Source organism: Lissotriton vulgaris, chromosome 8 (assembly GCF_964263255.1).
Source record: "Lissotriton vulgaris chromosome 8, aLisVul1.2, whole genome shotgun sequence".
NCBI classification, from domain to species: Eukaryota; Metazoa; Chordata; class Amphibia; order Caudata; family Salamandridae; genus Lissotriton; species Lissotriton vulgaris.
Window position 1 is genome coordinate 714,263,197 of NC_141696.1, and position 16,157 is coordinate 714,279,353.

Here is a 16,157-nt window from a genome sequence, read left to right on the forward strand (position 1 = left end):
ACCCCTCTGGATATTCCTAGTTCCCCAATTCTAACAACCCTTTTTGTTTTTTAAAAATGTTCAAGATGTCTCGCGTTTTACTATTTGGCAAAAAAAAAATCATAGAAGGAACTTTTTTCTAATTTCTTTTTCTGTATTTTTATAACGCGTAATGCAGTTAATCATCAGAAGGGGCTCCCTCTGTTGGTTTTTCTACCAGGTTTGTATGTATACATCTTAACTTCACACCTCCTTCCCTGTTGCTGTTTTTCGTTTTTCATAGTTGCTGTTACAGGAGTTATCATGCTCTCACCAGCACCAGCTTCCATCTAGCCACAGCTTTTATCCCCTTCCTTGATCATTCTTCCTCCATCCTTATTATATTCCCTCCTCATTTCCCTCTTTTTTTTTTTTTTGGGGGGGGGGGGGTCACTACGATTTTCCAATTCTTTACTCATTTTGATGTTTATGTTGTTTTCCCCCTTTCATCATGATCTTATTTTTACCCACTTTTTTGTGTGGGATTCCTTGCAGCGCATTCATTCTTCCTCTTGAATCATTCCCTACCCTGCTGCCCTATTTTGCTGCTTTAGTATTAAAATATTTCTTTTCAACATTTAAGTACATTGAAATGATTTATTTTCAATGTTTCTATCATACCCAATCAAAATGTATTCCTATTCAATTTGTTTTTCCGCTACATCAGCTCCGCACTGGGGTGGCTGAAATCCTTCCTCACAGGCAGAAGCTTTATGGTGCAACGAGGCTCTTGTAGATCAGCAGAGATGGCCTTGGAACAGGGGGTTCCTCAGGGCTCTGCCCTGAGTCCAACTCTTTTCAATCTTTATATGACCCCCTTGGCCGAAGTGGTGCAGGCGTACGGAGTAGAGTTGGTATCCTATGCTGACGACACCCAACTGCTGATCTCGCTGTCTCAAGCACCAGCAATGGCAGCATCTAATTTTAAGGCTTGCATGCAAGCACTAGCTGAATGGATGGACGCTCATTGCCTAAAACGAAACGGATCTAAAACAGAGGTAATGGTGGTGGGAGGAAACAACTTGAGTTGGTCTCCAGATTGGTGGCCGACGTGTCTGGGTCCCACACCCGTTCCCTGTAAAGAAGCCAAAAACCTAGGTATATGGATGGACCACACTCTATCCTACGAAGGCCACATTCGACGCCTCGTTGGTAAATGTTTTGGAGTCCTGAAAATATTAAATCGCACCTTGGACTTACTCCCGCTGGAGGCCAGACGCACTATGACCCAGGCGTTGGTGACCTCCCGTATGGAATACGGGAATGTTTTGTTCCTGGGGGCTAGAGAACACAGTTTAAAGCGCCTACAGGTCCTCCAAAATACAGCAGCTCGTCTTGTATTACGACTCCCTAGAAGAGCAGCATCTAAACCAGCATTAGCGGCTCTACACTGGCTATCGATCAAGAAGAGAGTGATGTTTAAAGCCCTCTTAATGTGCCATAGGATACTCCAACGGAAAGCCCCTCCCTATTTGCTTGATCTAGTACTTAGGTATGAGCCAACCAGAGCCCTCCGATCAGAGGGGATGGGTTTGTTGACGATCCCCCGTGTAAAAAGAGCAAAACTAGGTGGTCGCTCTTTAAGATATGTAGTAGCAAAAAACTGGATTGCTCTCCCCACATCCCTAAGACTGGAAGAATCTGAAACAAAATTTAGAACAATGCTAAAAACGCACTTATATAAATTATAAGCAGTAGGTTAGGGGGCGGGTGTTTGGAAGGTCTGTATGTCTCTGATAACTTGCTTTCTTCAGCACGGGGACACGCCGGGATGGCATCAGCGCTTTATAAACTACTTTATTATTATTATTATTATTACAATGGTCTTCATTTTTTGGGTTCCCAGAAAGAGGATCCATTATTTTGCTTTTTTATTCATTTTCATACTGTGTAATTTCCTCTCATAGGTAAAACGGTGAAATATCAAATGCGTTTGGTGTGGAGAGGTGAGTGAAAGAAATATGTGCAAGGAGAGCTAGGATGACATGTGTAGCACTTGTCACTGTAGCATTATGGACATTCCTTCCTACCCCCTTAAAAAGATGTACTTCAATAAGTTTAAGAAGTGTAATAGCTATTTTATCTTGGAACACATCGTCACGCCTCGGGGTCATGAGGGCTGGCCGCTGCAATGTTACAATCATGTAAGTCCCTGATCAGTTGGGGTCGCGGCTAGTGACTCCTAGGTGTGTCAGCGGCGGTTTCTTCTCGAGAGCAGGGGAGCATCACCCACCCACTGCAAGTCACGTAGGAAAAAATAAAATGGCAATGAAAAGATTTTGCTGCCATTTTATTTTTACTGGTGCAGTCTGCACTGCAGCAGCACCTGCAAGGAGATCAGAGACATGCTGGGCGTGTCCTCAGCCACTGAGGACGGGCTGAATTGGCGCTCCAAAGTGCGCATGTCACTTTGGCCGACTCGTTTGCGCCGGCCAAAGTGACATGCGCACTTTGAAGCTATCCACCCAGCTGTCTTCAAGCCTTGAGGGCCTGAAGGAGCGTCCAGCCAGCATGCTCCATACATTCCAGGTGCTTCTCTCATGCTAATTTGGAGCATAAGAGCAGCTTCTGGATTGGTTAGGGGAGCTCTTCATTCATCATAGAAGGAGAAGAACACAGATAAAGATGGGCTGCCTGTGGATAAGTGCTGTTATATTTTATTTTATATGTGTACTGTATATAAGTGTATTGGTTGTGTTTTATTTTGTGGTTAGTGTTATTGTTTTTATTTGGGCTTTAGGAAGGCGGGGTAATTTATTTTGGCGTTTTGGAGAGAGGGGTGGTTTACTTTGAGGATTTGGAGGGAGAGGTGATTTACTTTATGTTTTTTGAGAAGTGGTGGGGCACTTCAATCGCCTCACCACTTTCAAAGGGTGCCAGCTGCCCCTGGGGTATGTGTTACAACTTACACCCACCTGATTTGCTGGTTCAACCAAGAAAATCACTAAGCTCTTTGGTTTAGGGCTGTTCTCTGGTGAAGGGGGGCTGCAGCTTATGCGAACTATCCAGCAGCTGTTAAATTGTGTTTTGCCAATGGTGTATCTTTGCGTATCTATGTGTTCTTGGTCGTGTGCATTTTGGATTTGCGCTAATTCTGCAATGGAGCTTCAGGGTGAAATACATTAAGTTGGAGCCAACTCACAACACTTCTGATCCATTCTACTAGAAGGCAGAAATGTAAATCAATTCTTAAATGAATTAGAATGGAATGCATCACTATACCTGATGTCAACTGCACTGCCTGTATATGTGAGAACACAGATTAAAGGGTGAGGGGGTTGAGGAGTGCTCCTTTATCATCAAGCAATGACTTCTGTATCAAACTTTAACTGAACATGGTAGGCACCTCCTATGCCTTCCAGTTCGATCCCTGACTTACGTATACACTTTTCAAATTTTCTTTGCATTATGTATACCTGCCAACTTGAAGAGCAATCTCACCTTGTAAGAAAGGGACAGGGACTTGAAGGGGCTGGGGCCTCCTGCTGAGAAGTACCTACAAGGCACTTTTGAACCCCACACCGGACCCCCCTACAAAAAGCTTGCTGAGGCTGATGCCGATGTCCTGGAGTTTTCACATTCCTTAATGGACGTCGTCAGTTCAAAGCCTCGGAAAAAGAGCTGGAAAACCACTATTTACAGTGGTTTCCAGCTTTTTTTTCCCTGCCACTGTGTGATATCAGCTCCTTATCAGGAGACCGTGTGATGGGAGCCGATATCGTGTGTCACGCGGTGGCACTGTGTGAGTTGGCAGCTATGCTTATGGGACTTATAGTGCTAGCTTTATAACAATATAGCCAAGACTAAAAGTCTCAAAAGGAAAGTAAATGTGTGGATTGGATTATCTACTCAGGCATAATACAAAGGGCCTCATTAATAACTTTTTATGACGTTCCGTGGCACAGGAGCCTGCTCCATATTTACGAGGCAGCACTAAGCCACTTTTTTTTGTCTTAAAGCTGCCTCATAAATATTATCCCTTTTAACACAGTATTCTGCGTTAGAGGGGTGTGCAATGGGTGTTGCTGGGGGTGTTCCTAGCACCATCCATGGCATTTTCACACTTCCCCAGATTTATGAGAAATCAGAAATCTGAGGCAGCGCCAAACATTTACGCCTACCCAGGGGAAGCGTAAGGAAGGCACAATGGGCTCCTTGTTTTCCTTTTTCTATGTGTCCTCTTGTGATTGTTTTTGTGCAGGAAGGTTTCCTTTACTGCAGAAAACAATCATCCCCTCAATGCAGGCACCCTGGCACCATGGAGCAAAGGTGCCTGTGTTGGCGCACCGCAGTCTATTGTGCACCGGGGCAGAGGAAAAGGTACAGGAATGCACCGTATCTCATAGATATGTCTCATTCCTGCCCTTTTCTTTTGCCGTAAGGCAGCGCAGCAGGAAGGCCTACGGCGCTGCCCTATGGCAAAAGCACATAAATGATGCCAAAAGAGACTTGCAGCACCGAGAAGACTACACATGACTAGGCCTAACTTAAGCAAATAAATAAGTGATTTTTTTTTAGTGGGAATAGGTCAGTAGAAAAGGGCTCACTTGGTGAAATGCTCTCCACTAACATTTGTCATTTAAAGAGGGTATAAATCGCGCAAAAGCCAAATCAGCCATCCATCCTTTGGTGTATTTATGGTCATGGATTTCAATAAGAGCAATTGCAACTCTCTGAAATGTCAAAAGTGTGCTATGTGAAGTGTTAAGTAAACACACATTATTACTTTGAAAAACATGAATTCAGCTATTCGTGCTGCACGCATTTTCTTTTATACCTACACGTGGTAAAGTGGCCCTCAAAGTGTCACACATGAGGATGCGATGTCACTCGCAGGCACGCCCAAACAGAGAAATGTCACACATGCATACTGTCAAGGAAGGCTCCGACCCTGCGTGAGACGCTGCCCTGCCCACCGAAGACTGGCAGTCATTACTACTACCCAGGTAAGCGCGCACTGGCAGAAAGGGGCGCATTGAATTACTGCCCCCACATTGATGACAATGCTGCCAGTGAACTAAGAAGAGAATTAGTTGCTATGAAACACCTATGTGCGGCTCTGATTCTTATCTGATAATGAACAGAGTTGGGGTGAAATAAGGATCGCATAATTTGGTGCACAACCAGGAAAGCCGGGATTGATTCCATATTTTCGTGTTGTTATACATTGTGCATTTCAGCCACTAGATTGGTATCATTTTCTCACATGAATGGTAAAAGTATTAATGCATTACCCTTACTTCTTGGAGGTGAGATTAGAGAAAGGGTGTCAGCCAGAATCCACCTTTTCTTTTGGCAGTTTTACATAGCGCAAACAATGCCCAAGGGCCTAAGAGCCCTCACAATCGACACAGACTCTATTACACTTCTTGGGAACAGGGAGATTTGCCAGGATTTACAGGATGTGGAGTCCAGGATTCGCATTATTAAAAGTGAGTGTGTCAATTTTTAAAATGTCAATTGAAACATCCCAGCCCCAGGAACAACAATGTTGTTCCAATGTTCCTATTTACATTTCAAGTTTTATTTACTCTCGAATTATTTCCTAATACTATTTGATTATTTCAGGATGTTGTGTTTGTACACTTTTCATAGAATATATTAATCTTGCATAGTGTGTACGTTGAAAAGAGCAGCCTCTACATAGCTGTGTGAGTTCAGGTTATGGATAGGTGTTTATAACTGACCACGATTGAGAACTGTGAAGTTCAGGCCGAAGGCTGAGCAAATTTCTCACAGTGCCTGCCAGTGGATGATAAAAGGGTTCAGGATGCATGCTCATCCACTCTTTGGCCTCTCTGCAGAGGTTAGAGAGGACTGTTCAGGTATGCCAATTGTAAATGTAATTTGATGCGGTATCTGAAGGAGGAGCACAGCTGTCAAAATATTGCCAGGGCGAAAGCTAACGAAAAGGCAGTGCTCAAAGGTTAGTGAATGTTTTGTGTTTGTGGGGGGTGATGGAAAGGAAAGGCAAGAATGTGTGGGCTGGAGAGACAGAAAATGAGGGTGCTGAAGAGGACAGAGATGAGGTGAGAAATATGCAGATAGAGGGTTTCAGAAAAATATCAGGAGCGAAAGGGCATAACTATCTAACCAAGAGACTGCAGAAGAGAGTGGTGTGAAGAGGAAAGCAGGAATGATTGAGACACTTCGAAGACCTCTACCCCTTCCACAGACCTTAGCAATATTTAATTCACAGTCTGGTTATAGTGGTTACATGACTTTGTATTGGTGTGTGAGTGTACTTATATAAATATATATATTTACGCATATCTAGTATATATATTACACCTGCACACAGTCTTCATGTTTGCCATTGTAGGTGACCCCACCATCTTCATCTGTAACCCCTTGTGTGCCTCCCCGCCCCCATGAAAATCACGTCTAGAAACCCCAGAGATGGGAATATATTTTGGAAATAAGCAAGTCCTTCCTTTAACTGAATATTATTTGTGTGAGCTCTCTCTAATGAGCAAGTGCAATGAAGGTAGCCTCAAACTGCACTCTAGTTGCAGATAAGCGCCTGTTTAAGACTACAGATCATATTTACTAACACATTGCACCAAGTTTGCATGACAAAAGTAATGCAAACCGGCTTAGTGTGCAGAATTTGGATTTACTTTCAAGAGCAAAGCTTGTTTTAACGTAATGCAAAGTAGCAAGATGAGCTACTTTGCACCAACTTAAATCAAGAGGGTGTAGCATTGGAGTACATTTGTGCTCCCATGCATACACCCATGGTTTTTGATGCAAAGCACTCTCTACTAAAAATGGTAGGCAGGCTTTGAACCATAAATATAAGAATCCTCGAGGCAGGCATTATGTTGGAGAAAACAATTTTGTCTTCAATTTTTTTCAATTGCTCATGTGAGCTGTATTTACAGCATATATACAAACTTAGCAAAAAAGTTTTAAACCATGTCTAAGCATATACTTGGTACAAGAAGGATACCCCCATAGTACAAAACCTACAGTAAAGCCTATGATAGGCACACAACATCCTAAAATGTACCGGTGCAGGTCAGACTAGACAACTGGCTATGATCATGTGATGTGATGATCTGGACATAGACCATTACACACATGGCCAGAACATACTTGGACAACTCCCCTATTATGATGCCAATCGATTTGTCTAATGCAGGGAAAGTCTGTAAGAAATGGAAATTCCAATCAGATATGCTCTTAGATAGGGTATTCAAAGATAAGCTACATCAAGTAACCAATATATAGATTGAGATCAATCAGGGCACAGTGTATATGTACACCATTCTGTGGGAGCTATTCAAAGTTGTGGTATGGGGAGAGTGCATTGCCAATAGCAATGGCATACTAACAATTCTAGTCAGACTAAAAGCATTAGAAACGGAGATACAAATAACTTGAACAAACAACCGCCCATAACCCCGACACACTATTAGAAATACACACTAAAAGACATGAGTTCCAAAGGAGGCAGAGACAGAGATTAGATTTTGAGAAAATACGTGCAGATCATTATATGAATCTAGCACATCTAAGAAAATTTTAAAAACTATTAGTAAGATGCAAGATGGCTTAGCACTGGGCAGTGATAGACTAACTATTGAATTCTATAAATAATATGCTGCATAACTGATAAGCTTTCTACTCCCGAGGTATAAGGAAGTGAGGGTAAGAGGAAGTTTACCACCAACATTCTGAGAGGCAACAGTCATTACCCTATTAAAACCTGATAAAAGCCCTCACAGTTGTGACTCTTACAGACCACTGCCATTAGTTAATTTAGATAACAGGATAACAGGATATTAGCTCAATTAATAATGAATAGATCATTGCCATTAATTCAGGGACTAGTGCAACCGAACAAGTCAGGATTTGTACCTAGTCAATCCACTGCAAACAACTTGAGAACATTATTATTATTATTTTTAACATTATTTGTGGTCACACATCAAATTGACCCAGACATCAAAGCTGCAATGGCATTCTTAGCGGAAACCAAAGCATTTGATACCATAGAGTGGTAGTATCTAAGCACGGTGCCCAGCAGAATGGGAGACAATACTGCAAAGGAATTACCTGCTGTACACTTGGTGGAGTGGTGTGGCTCACTGGTTAGAGGCGGCAGACCCGGAAACAGAGGACGGCCCGGGACCAGGGTTCAATTCCCGACGCGGCAGGGTTGTGAACCAGGGTCAGCGGACTCGATAATTCTCGCCTCAGTGCCTACTCTAACCAGGTATCACAATCGGCAACTCTGGGCATTAGCTTGCCTCATCTCCACAACGGCCCCCCACAAACGCCGGGGATGCCTGGTTTCCCCTTGGAGATACCCAGGAGGGAACATCTCACAGGGAAAGCCAGGACGGGTTCCCCAGCGGTCGATAGCGCCAGGACGCCTCCGGGTAGCAGTGCGCTTTACAAGACACACACAATTACAATTACACTTAGCCAGAAGCTAAAATAAGACAACAGAGAGACACACAGCATGGATACCTATTGTCACCAATTCTATTTCCTCTTGCACCTGAACCCCTGGCATGTATTTTGATGGCTCACCATTAGACATAAAATTCACCTCTTGTAATTTTATGCTACATATTGATACTGGTGTAACATCTTGAGATAAACTTCAACTTAATTATAATGGAGATCTTTTACTTTGGAGGTTGGTTTGGTTTAACAATAAACTGGGGCAAATCATTAATGATGGTATTAACCAAAATAACCTTACAACCTACATTAGATTACCTTAAAATCTGTATGGAAGGCCTGGTCCACTACCTGGGTATTCACTGTCATTGGGACAAACAAGTCATACTATAGAAAGCTGTGGCAGATGCCTAAGTAGGATCACTACACATTTTGAAAAATAGGGTGGACAATACACATCAATGGCAGAGACAGCCCTAAGGAAAATGGTGGTACTTCCCAAACTATTTACCTGTTGCAAAACATATCCATACCACTTAATAGGGCATTTTTGATCAACCAAAGTCACAAATGATCACCCTAGCCTGGGCAGGTAAGCAGCCCAGAATAAGTTGGGACACGCTTCCAAGAGCCTAAAGCAGTCTCGTCTATGGGGTACACTAACTAGTACTTTCGGCCCAATTTGCACATCACTGCTTCCATAATGTTTGGAAAGCTCCCAGTATGAATTTGAAAAGGGTCTAGCTCATCCTACTTCACAGAACATGGTCATCACACTGACACCTCGCAGACCCTAAAACTAAATACAAATAGTGAAACTTACAGTCTGGGCATGGACCAGGCTAACTAAAATATGCAAAGTAGAGACACTGTACTCCTCCCAGCTTCTTCTCATGAAGAGCCCAAGACTGAGTGTGATATCCGACGATGAGCCGATGATAAGCCATTTCTCTCCAAAACTATTACACATACTTGTGGATCTTTTTCCAAATACACACACACACACACATATATATATATATATATATATATATATATATATATATATATATATATTCTCTCCAACCAAACCCCGATGTCTTGTATGAAGAATCGGACACCGACACAGGAGCACAATCAGCTATCCAGTTTGAGGTTTATTTTCAAAACAACATGATGCGTTTCAGCACACCTGCCTTGTTCACATGTGCAGCCATTAAAAATACACAGTTCTCATACCAGAGGGGTGAGTATCACATGGTCATCAATCACAATGAATATGGTAAACAGACTATACTGATGCAGCGTTTTACTAACAGCATAGATAGAGTTCTTCTTTAATCACTCTATTTTCATTTCAAGGATAGTTACATTTTATAGATTAATAAAAGTACCTCATTTTTAATAAATGGCATTTTCTAAAAATTAAAAAAAAAATACAATTGATACATATTCTCAATTCATTATTTTTTACTTTCCTTTCTTGCATTACTTCAGGCATGACTAAAATTCATCACAACCTTTTGTTTTCTCTTGCATTTATTTTTGTGCAATTTTTTAAGCAAATTGCCCACAAATATGTTAGTCTTTATTCATTTTGGCGCAGGTAGGGTCTGTTTCCATAATTTTTCACCTTGCAGAGAATAATGGGCAAGTGCCCTAAAGTGGAATCCAATTGCTTGGTAGAAATCTAAACATCCTATTCTGGTCATCATGCTGCCAAAAAATGAATGTGATACAAATATGTAGACCATTAGATTAGTGGTAATAATGCCCGTTAAATATTGCTATGCAGAAAGAGAGCACACAATTTCTACACTTAGAATATTTAAAATTACTGCTAAAAACATACAAGAGATCAGTGCAAATTGCGCAAATATTCTGATATTATTCATAAAGTGCAAATGCTCTATAGAGGTATATATTACTCCATATAAAGTGCAAAATGTGCTACAGTACTTTCGATATTATTTCATATGTGCAACAAATCGCATTGTTGAAATAAAGTGCAAAGGCTCCCAAATCTAACTAATGCAAAGTACATATATATACTCTCCACAACCTCCAGTTAGTGTTAGCCGGCTGTCCGGGGTGCTCCGAGCAGGGACACCGGAAGTCCCCCGCATTCCTCACACCAGTCTGCGTTTCGTATCAGAAACAACTCGGACGCCTTTACGTGCAAGAAAATAATACATTTAATGGCAAGTCAAACAATGCGTTTCAGCAATTAAGCCTTGGTCACGCTAAAGAAAGCTCATAGTCACCCAGTTTTTATGAACAGCAATCACTACAATAGAAAGAGGACTTTTTCTCCAAGTGTATCTACAATATAAATCACTGTGGCAGCCATTTTAAAACGACCTCAAATGGATTGTACTATATACAGTCTGCAATATGTACATTTCAGACACTATTAGTATCATGATCGAATCACATGTTATTAATGTCATACCACAGCTACACCTTACTCGTTTTGCCCGAGTTGGCTAAATGCAACTTATAAATTAAAAGCGAGTAGGTGTAAAAAATGCACGCACCAAATGGTGTCCCTTCACCTAGCATTATTGGCAATCTTTCAATATCAAATTCAGATAATCTCAAATAAATGTTAAGATTACATGTTGCGATTCAAACATTCCAAGTCTTGCCCCAGCGGGCTACAGATTAAAGTCTTAAGTATGACATCATTTCATCAACCAAGGCATACTAAACCTGTACATGCCAGCATGATTAATTGTTAATTAATCCATGCCTTAATAAACTCTCGCCCCAGCGGGCTGACTCACCCTTACACACAAAGCCCCAAACATGGTGATGTCTGAAGCAACTGATATTGTTGCCAATAAGCCAAGTATGCAAAAAATTTACATAACCCAGTTGTGGTATAACCTAAACAAATATTATTACAAAATTGATTATAAATGCAATGTCCCATTAGTTCTTCAAATCCATATTTGATGTTAAAACACAATGATTTCAAAAGATTCGCACATTAAGCCATAGTCGGTTATTACGACGTTGATTGCAGAAGTACCCCCTAAAAATAATAAAAGTTTAAATTACTGAAAAGCATCTGCTGCACTGTTATCACAACAAGCACAATCACAATTCATATAAGTGGATCGACAGTTCCTCACTGGTATTCAATGCCTTTGGTGTAACACTTTCCAATTCAATAATATATTGTGATTCGAGTTTTCTCAGGGACAGTTCCCTATTGCCCCCCCTCACACCTAGATTCACTGAGTCAATAACGACCATGCAAACTAGAGTTTCGTCCTGGAAGTGGTATGTATAAAAGTGGCGAGCTACTGGGTATTGTTTGTTGTTGTTCCTAACTGCCCAAATATGCTCTAAACACTCGCTTTTTCGCTTGATGTTTGGTACTCCCCACATACCATTTGTTACATGGGCAAATCAGTATGTACACACAATAAGTAGTATTACAGGTGAGACTTTTCTTAATTAGAAATTCTCTCCCTGAATTGGGTACAATAAGTTTGTCGCAGTCTGTACTACCTTTGCAGGCTTTGCATTTTCTACAGCATCTAAGCCCAGGTTTGGCCAGCGACCCTCCTCTTCCCCCCTCTGTCAAATGATTATGACTTAACTCATTTCTGAAGGATCAACTATTCCTGAATGTTGTTTGGGGGTTGCTACCAAGATCTTTTCTCAGGTGTTCATCCATTAATAACACATGCCAGTGTTTGTTAAAGATCTTGCGAATTTCCTTAGATTGTCCAGAGAAAGTGGTAATAAATCTAATACCATTACTGTGTTCTTCTTTCTTTTTGGGATGTAGAAGATCATTTCTATTTAGACCTTCCACTCTTGTTTTGGCCTCAAGGATAATTTTGTCACTATATCCCCGCTCTTTAAATCTACAGCACATAATGGCCTTTTCAGTTTTATATGCGTCCACTGTGCTGCAGTTTCTTTTGGCCCGCAACAATTCCCCGTAGGGGATACAGTACACGAGTCTTCGTGGATGTGCACTACTGGCACTCAGAATACTATTCCCCGACGTTTTCTTACGGAATAGTTTCGTTTCTAGAGTGTTGTTGTTAATCTCTATGGGACACATCTAGAAATTCAATATTTTCCTTACTGATATTCTCAGAAAAAGTAAGATTCAACCCATTGATGTTTAATCTCTCAACTAAGTCCCGTGCTGACTTCTCATTCCCACTCCAAATAAAGAAAATATTGTCAATATTTCGCAGCCACAGGGCCACATTGTTCTCAAATTTATTCATCTGCGCGGCCACCTGCTCCTCCCACCAGCCCATGAATAGATTTGCGTAAGTGGGGGCGCAGCAGGTGCCCATCACAGTGCCCTGTGACTGTCTGTAGGTGGTACCATCAAAGATAAAAAAATGATTCATCAAACAAAATTCAATCATATTGACAATCATTTGTGAGTGATTAAATAATGAGATGGAGCGTGTCTTGAAGAAGTGTTGGATGGCCTGCAAACCGAGCTGATGTTCGATGCTGGTGTTGAGACTGCTTACATCGAGGGTAACTAGAGTATAGTTTTCCTCCCAATGTATTCCATCAATTATGGTTAAAAAGTGTGTGTTGTCCCTGGGGTATGAGGGTAGCGCTACCACATATGGTCTGAGGTAATGGTCAATAAATCTTGAGGTGTTCTCTAAGAGAGAACCCATTGAAGAAACAATGGGTCTCCCCGGTGGGCTTTGGTAGTTTTTGTGGAGTTTAGGTAGTAAGTATAAGATGGGGAAACGTGGGTGAGCACAGTACAAATAATGGTACTCTTCCCATTCCAATAAACCCTTCTCTCTCCACTCCACTAATAGTTCCCAATAAGTGGTGTTGGATTCCAAAATAACTGCCATGCTAGATTTACAATAGCAATCATCATCGCTGAGCTGTCGATTCCCTTCAGCTCGGTATCTGCATTTCTCCAATACTACCACATTTCCCCCTTTATCCGACTGGTGGATTAAATGTTAAATGTCATATATTTGTAAAGCGCACAGCTGCCCCAGCAAAGGGCCGTCTCGGCGCTGTATACTGCTGGGGAACCCATCCTGGCTTTCCCTGTGAGATGGTCCCTCCTGGGCATCTCCAAGGTGAAGACAAGCATCCCCGGTGTTGATGGGGCCGTAAGTAGAGATTAAGCAAGCTATTGCCCAGAGTTGCTGAGTGGGACCCATGGTTGGAGTAGGCACCGAGTCGAGAATTATCGAGTCCGCTGACCATGGCCCAAGACCCTGCTGCGTTGGGAATCGAACCCTGGTCCCGGGCTGACCTCTGCTTCCGGGTCTGCCACCTCTAACCAGTGAGCCACACCACTCCACACAGGATTACTATACTGCTGTCTGCTTTAAGGCTCTCAATAGCAGCAATCTGATCCACAGTCAGATTTTTCTTATTACATGGGGTCTTTGTGTATCTAAGTTTGTTCAAGTCCATAAGAACTCCTTTTTCAAAGACTTCGATGGCTTCGCATTGCACATTAGGAAGGAATACAGATTTAGGTTTAAAACTACTCCCTGGATTGGTGTCTACGTCCACCCCCCAAGTCGCCACATTAGAAAAGTTCTAATCATATGACGTTTCATTTTCCCTTGAAGAATTCAAGGCATTTAACAATGCAACATCCTCAATGTTAAGATTACTCACTCCATCAGACGTGATGTCTCTTGTCTGTTTCTGCGGTTGGGTGTTGAACCATTTTTTAAATTTGAGCTTCCTCGAAAAAAATAATAAATCAATCCTTGTTTGAGCATAGTTAACCTTCATAGAGGGGCAAAAGGATAGTCCCAGAGAGAGGATATCAGTTTCGTCTTTGGACAAAAACCAATTGGAGAGGTTCACCACAGTAATGTTCGCTGTTTTCTGCCCCTTATCTCCATTCCCACAGGAGCTTTTTCTTCACCTCTTCCTTCTCTCTTTGGCATGCCTGTTCCTCTTGTTCTTCCTCTGGCGCCTCGTTCTCTGCCCCTCTGTACCCCTTGATCTTGAAGTTCCGTCCTTGTTTGGTTTATCATTTGAAATTGCAATAAAAAATAGCTTTTCCTCTTTTGTGGATCCTGTGCCAATTCTTGATTCACGGCTGTAGTTGAAGCGTCAGATAGGCTCCTATCCAAGACGTCACTTTCACAGACCTCTATTGTAGGTGGAGGAGCATACAATTTTGCCCCTGCCATTTTCGTATTGTTTTCAAATAAATTGTCATATTTTTTGTGAAATGTCAACGTACGTCCTGATTGGTAATCTTTAAAATCACGCAGGAATTTTCTCTGCTTCTTCACTGTTATTTCTGTTTCCAATTTCTCCATTCGTAACAGCAGATTCTTCATGTGTTCCTCCAATACTTCTTTGGAAACCAATTGACTTATTTCCAGGATGATTCTGTCTATTTCTGACAGCAATTTGGATCTATCTTTAATTGCATACTTCACCAGGATCCTCATCATGGTTAATGAGCATGCTGCCGAATTGTTTGAACATTCCTCTAGCATGTCATAGTCCGGATCTTCATAGGTGGGAATGGTAAAAATACGAAGGCCGCGGGGTACTCTCTTGATTTCAATATAGCGTTGAAGGGACTCCACCTCCCAACCATTTATTAAGCTCTTTCTTGTGCAGTTTTTCCAAGGTGCTGAATAAGGTTTGAATTTTAATTTCCTCTGAGATACTTGTAGAGGAAGTTGAGGTGTTACTGCCAGTTCCATCTTGAGCAAAAAACAGCTTATCAGCAGTCTGCTTTCTACGTGCTTCTAAAGCACTTGCCATCATGATAACACTTTGCTTGTGTTCCTGCACGTAAATGCCGATATGGGGACACTCTTTCCCCTTGTATTAACTGGCTCCCAGCCCCTAGGCTCTCGTGTTGCTTATAAACAGTACATGCATATCCTGGGCTCCGCCTGCAGCCGTGATCCGAGATACCCGCCCGCACCACCTGTGCTACCACCCATGTCAAGCAGCGCAGCCTTACCCCCAGTAGTGCCGCACCAGCAAGCCTCGCTGAACGTTAAAGTCGGTCGGTCTTCGGAGATGAAGCCTCGCGCACTTCGATCCTCAATGCGCTCTGTGTATTTCGCTCCGCCGGACGTGTAATCACCACGTTCGTAGCCCCGATAACAGAGCCAGTAGGGGGTCAGCCTACAACTTCATAAGTATCCTTTCCACAACCTCCGGTTAGCATTAGCCGGCTGTCCCGGGCGGTCCAAGCAGGGATACAGGAAGTCCCCCGTATTCCTTACAACAGTCTGCGTTTCGTATTAGAAACAACTCAGACGCCTTTACGTGCAAGAAAATAATACATTTTATTGCAAGTCGAACAACGCGTTTCAGCAATTAAGCCTTGGTCACGCTAAAGAAAGCTCATAGTCAACATGTTTTTATCAACTGCAATCACTACAATAGAAAGAGGACTATTTCTCCAAGTATGTCTACAATGAAAATCACTTCACTCTAATTGGCTGCTAACACTCCAAACCAAGTGTTGGCAGGCATCTTGTGACTCTGTAGTACCGAGTCACAAGAAAACAGTAGAAAAAACCTTAAAAAACACGAAAAGGGGACAGGGTAGAAACACCCTGACTCCCTAGGCCTGCTCAGGGCCAAAAAAAAGCATTTTTTTAAAAATAATTTCGACGGAAATCGCGATGGGGTCATGAATCCCACCAAAATTATTTTTAAAAAAACAAAGTGCTGGCTCCCGCTCTTCATTTAAAAAAAGCCCCCAGGTTGGCCAGGTCCTGGGGGCA

The 16,157-nt window shown here is 42.1% G+C and overlaps 1 protein-coding gene across 4 annotated transcripts in view; it reads right to left on the reverse strand.

The window, feature by feature from the left end:
* MAP3K15 (mitogen-activated protein kinase kinase kinase 15) overlaps positions 1 to 16,157 on the reverse strand; it is a 1,281,486-nt gene that overhangs the window by 1,198,481 nt on the left and 66,848 nt on the right. The gene's annotated exons all lie outside the window — the stretch shown is intronic.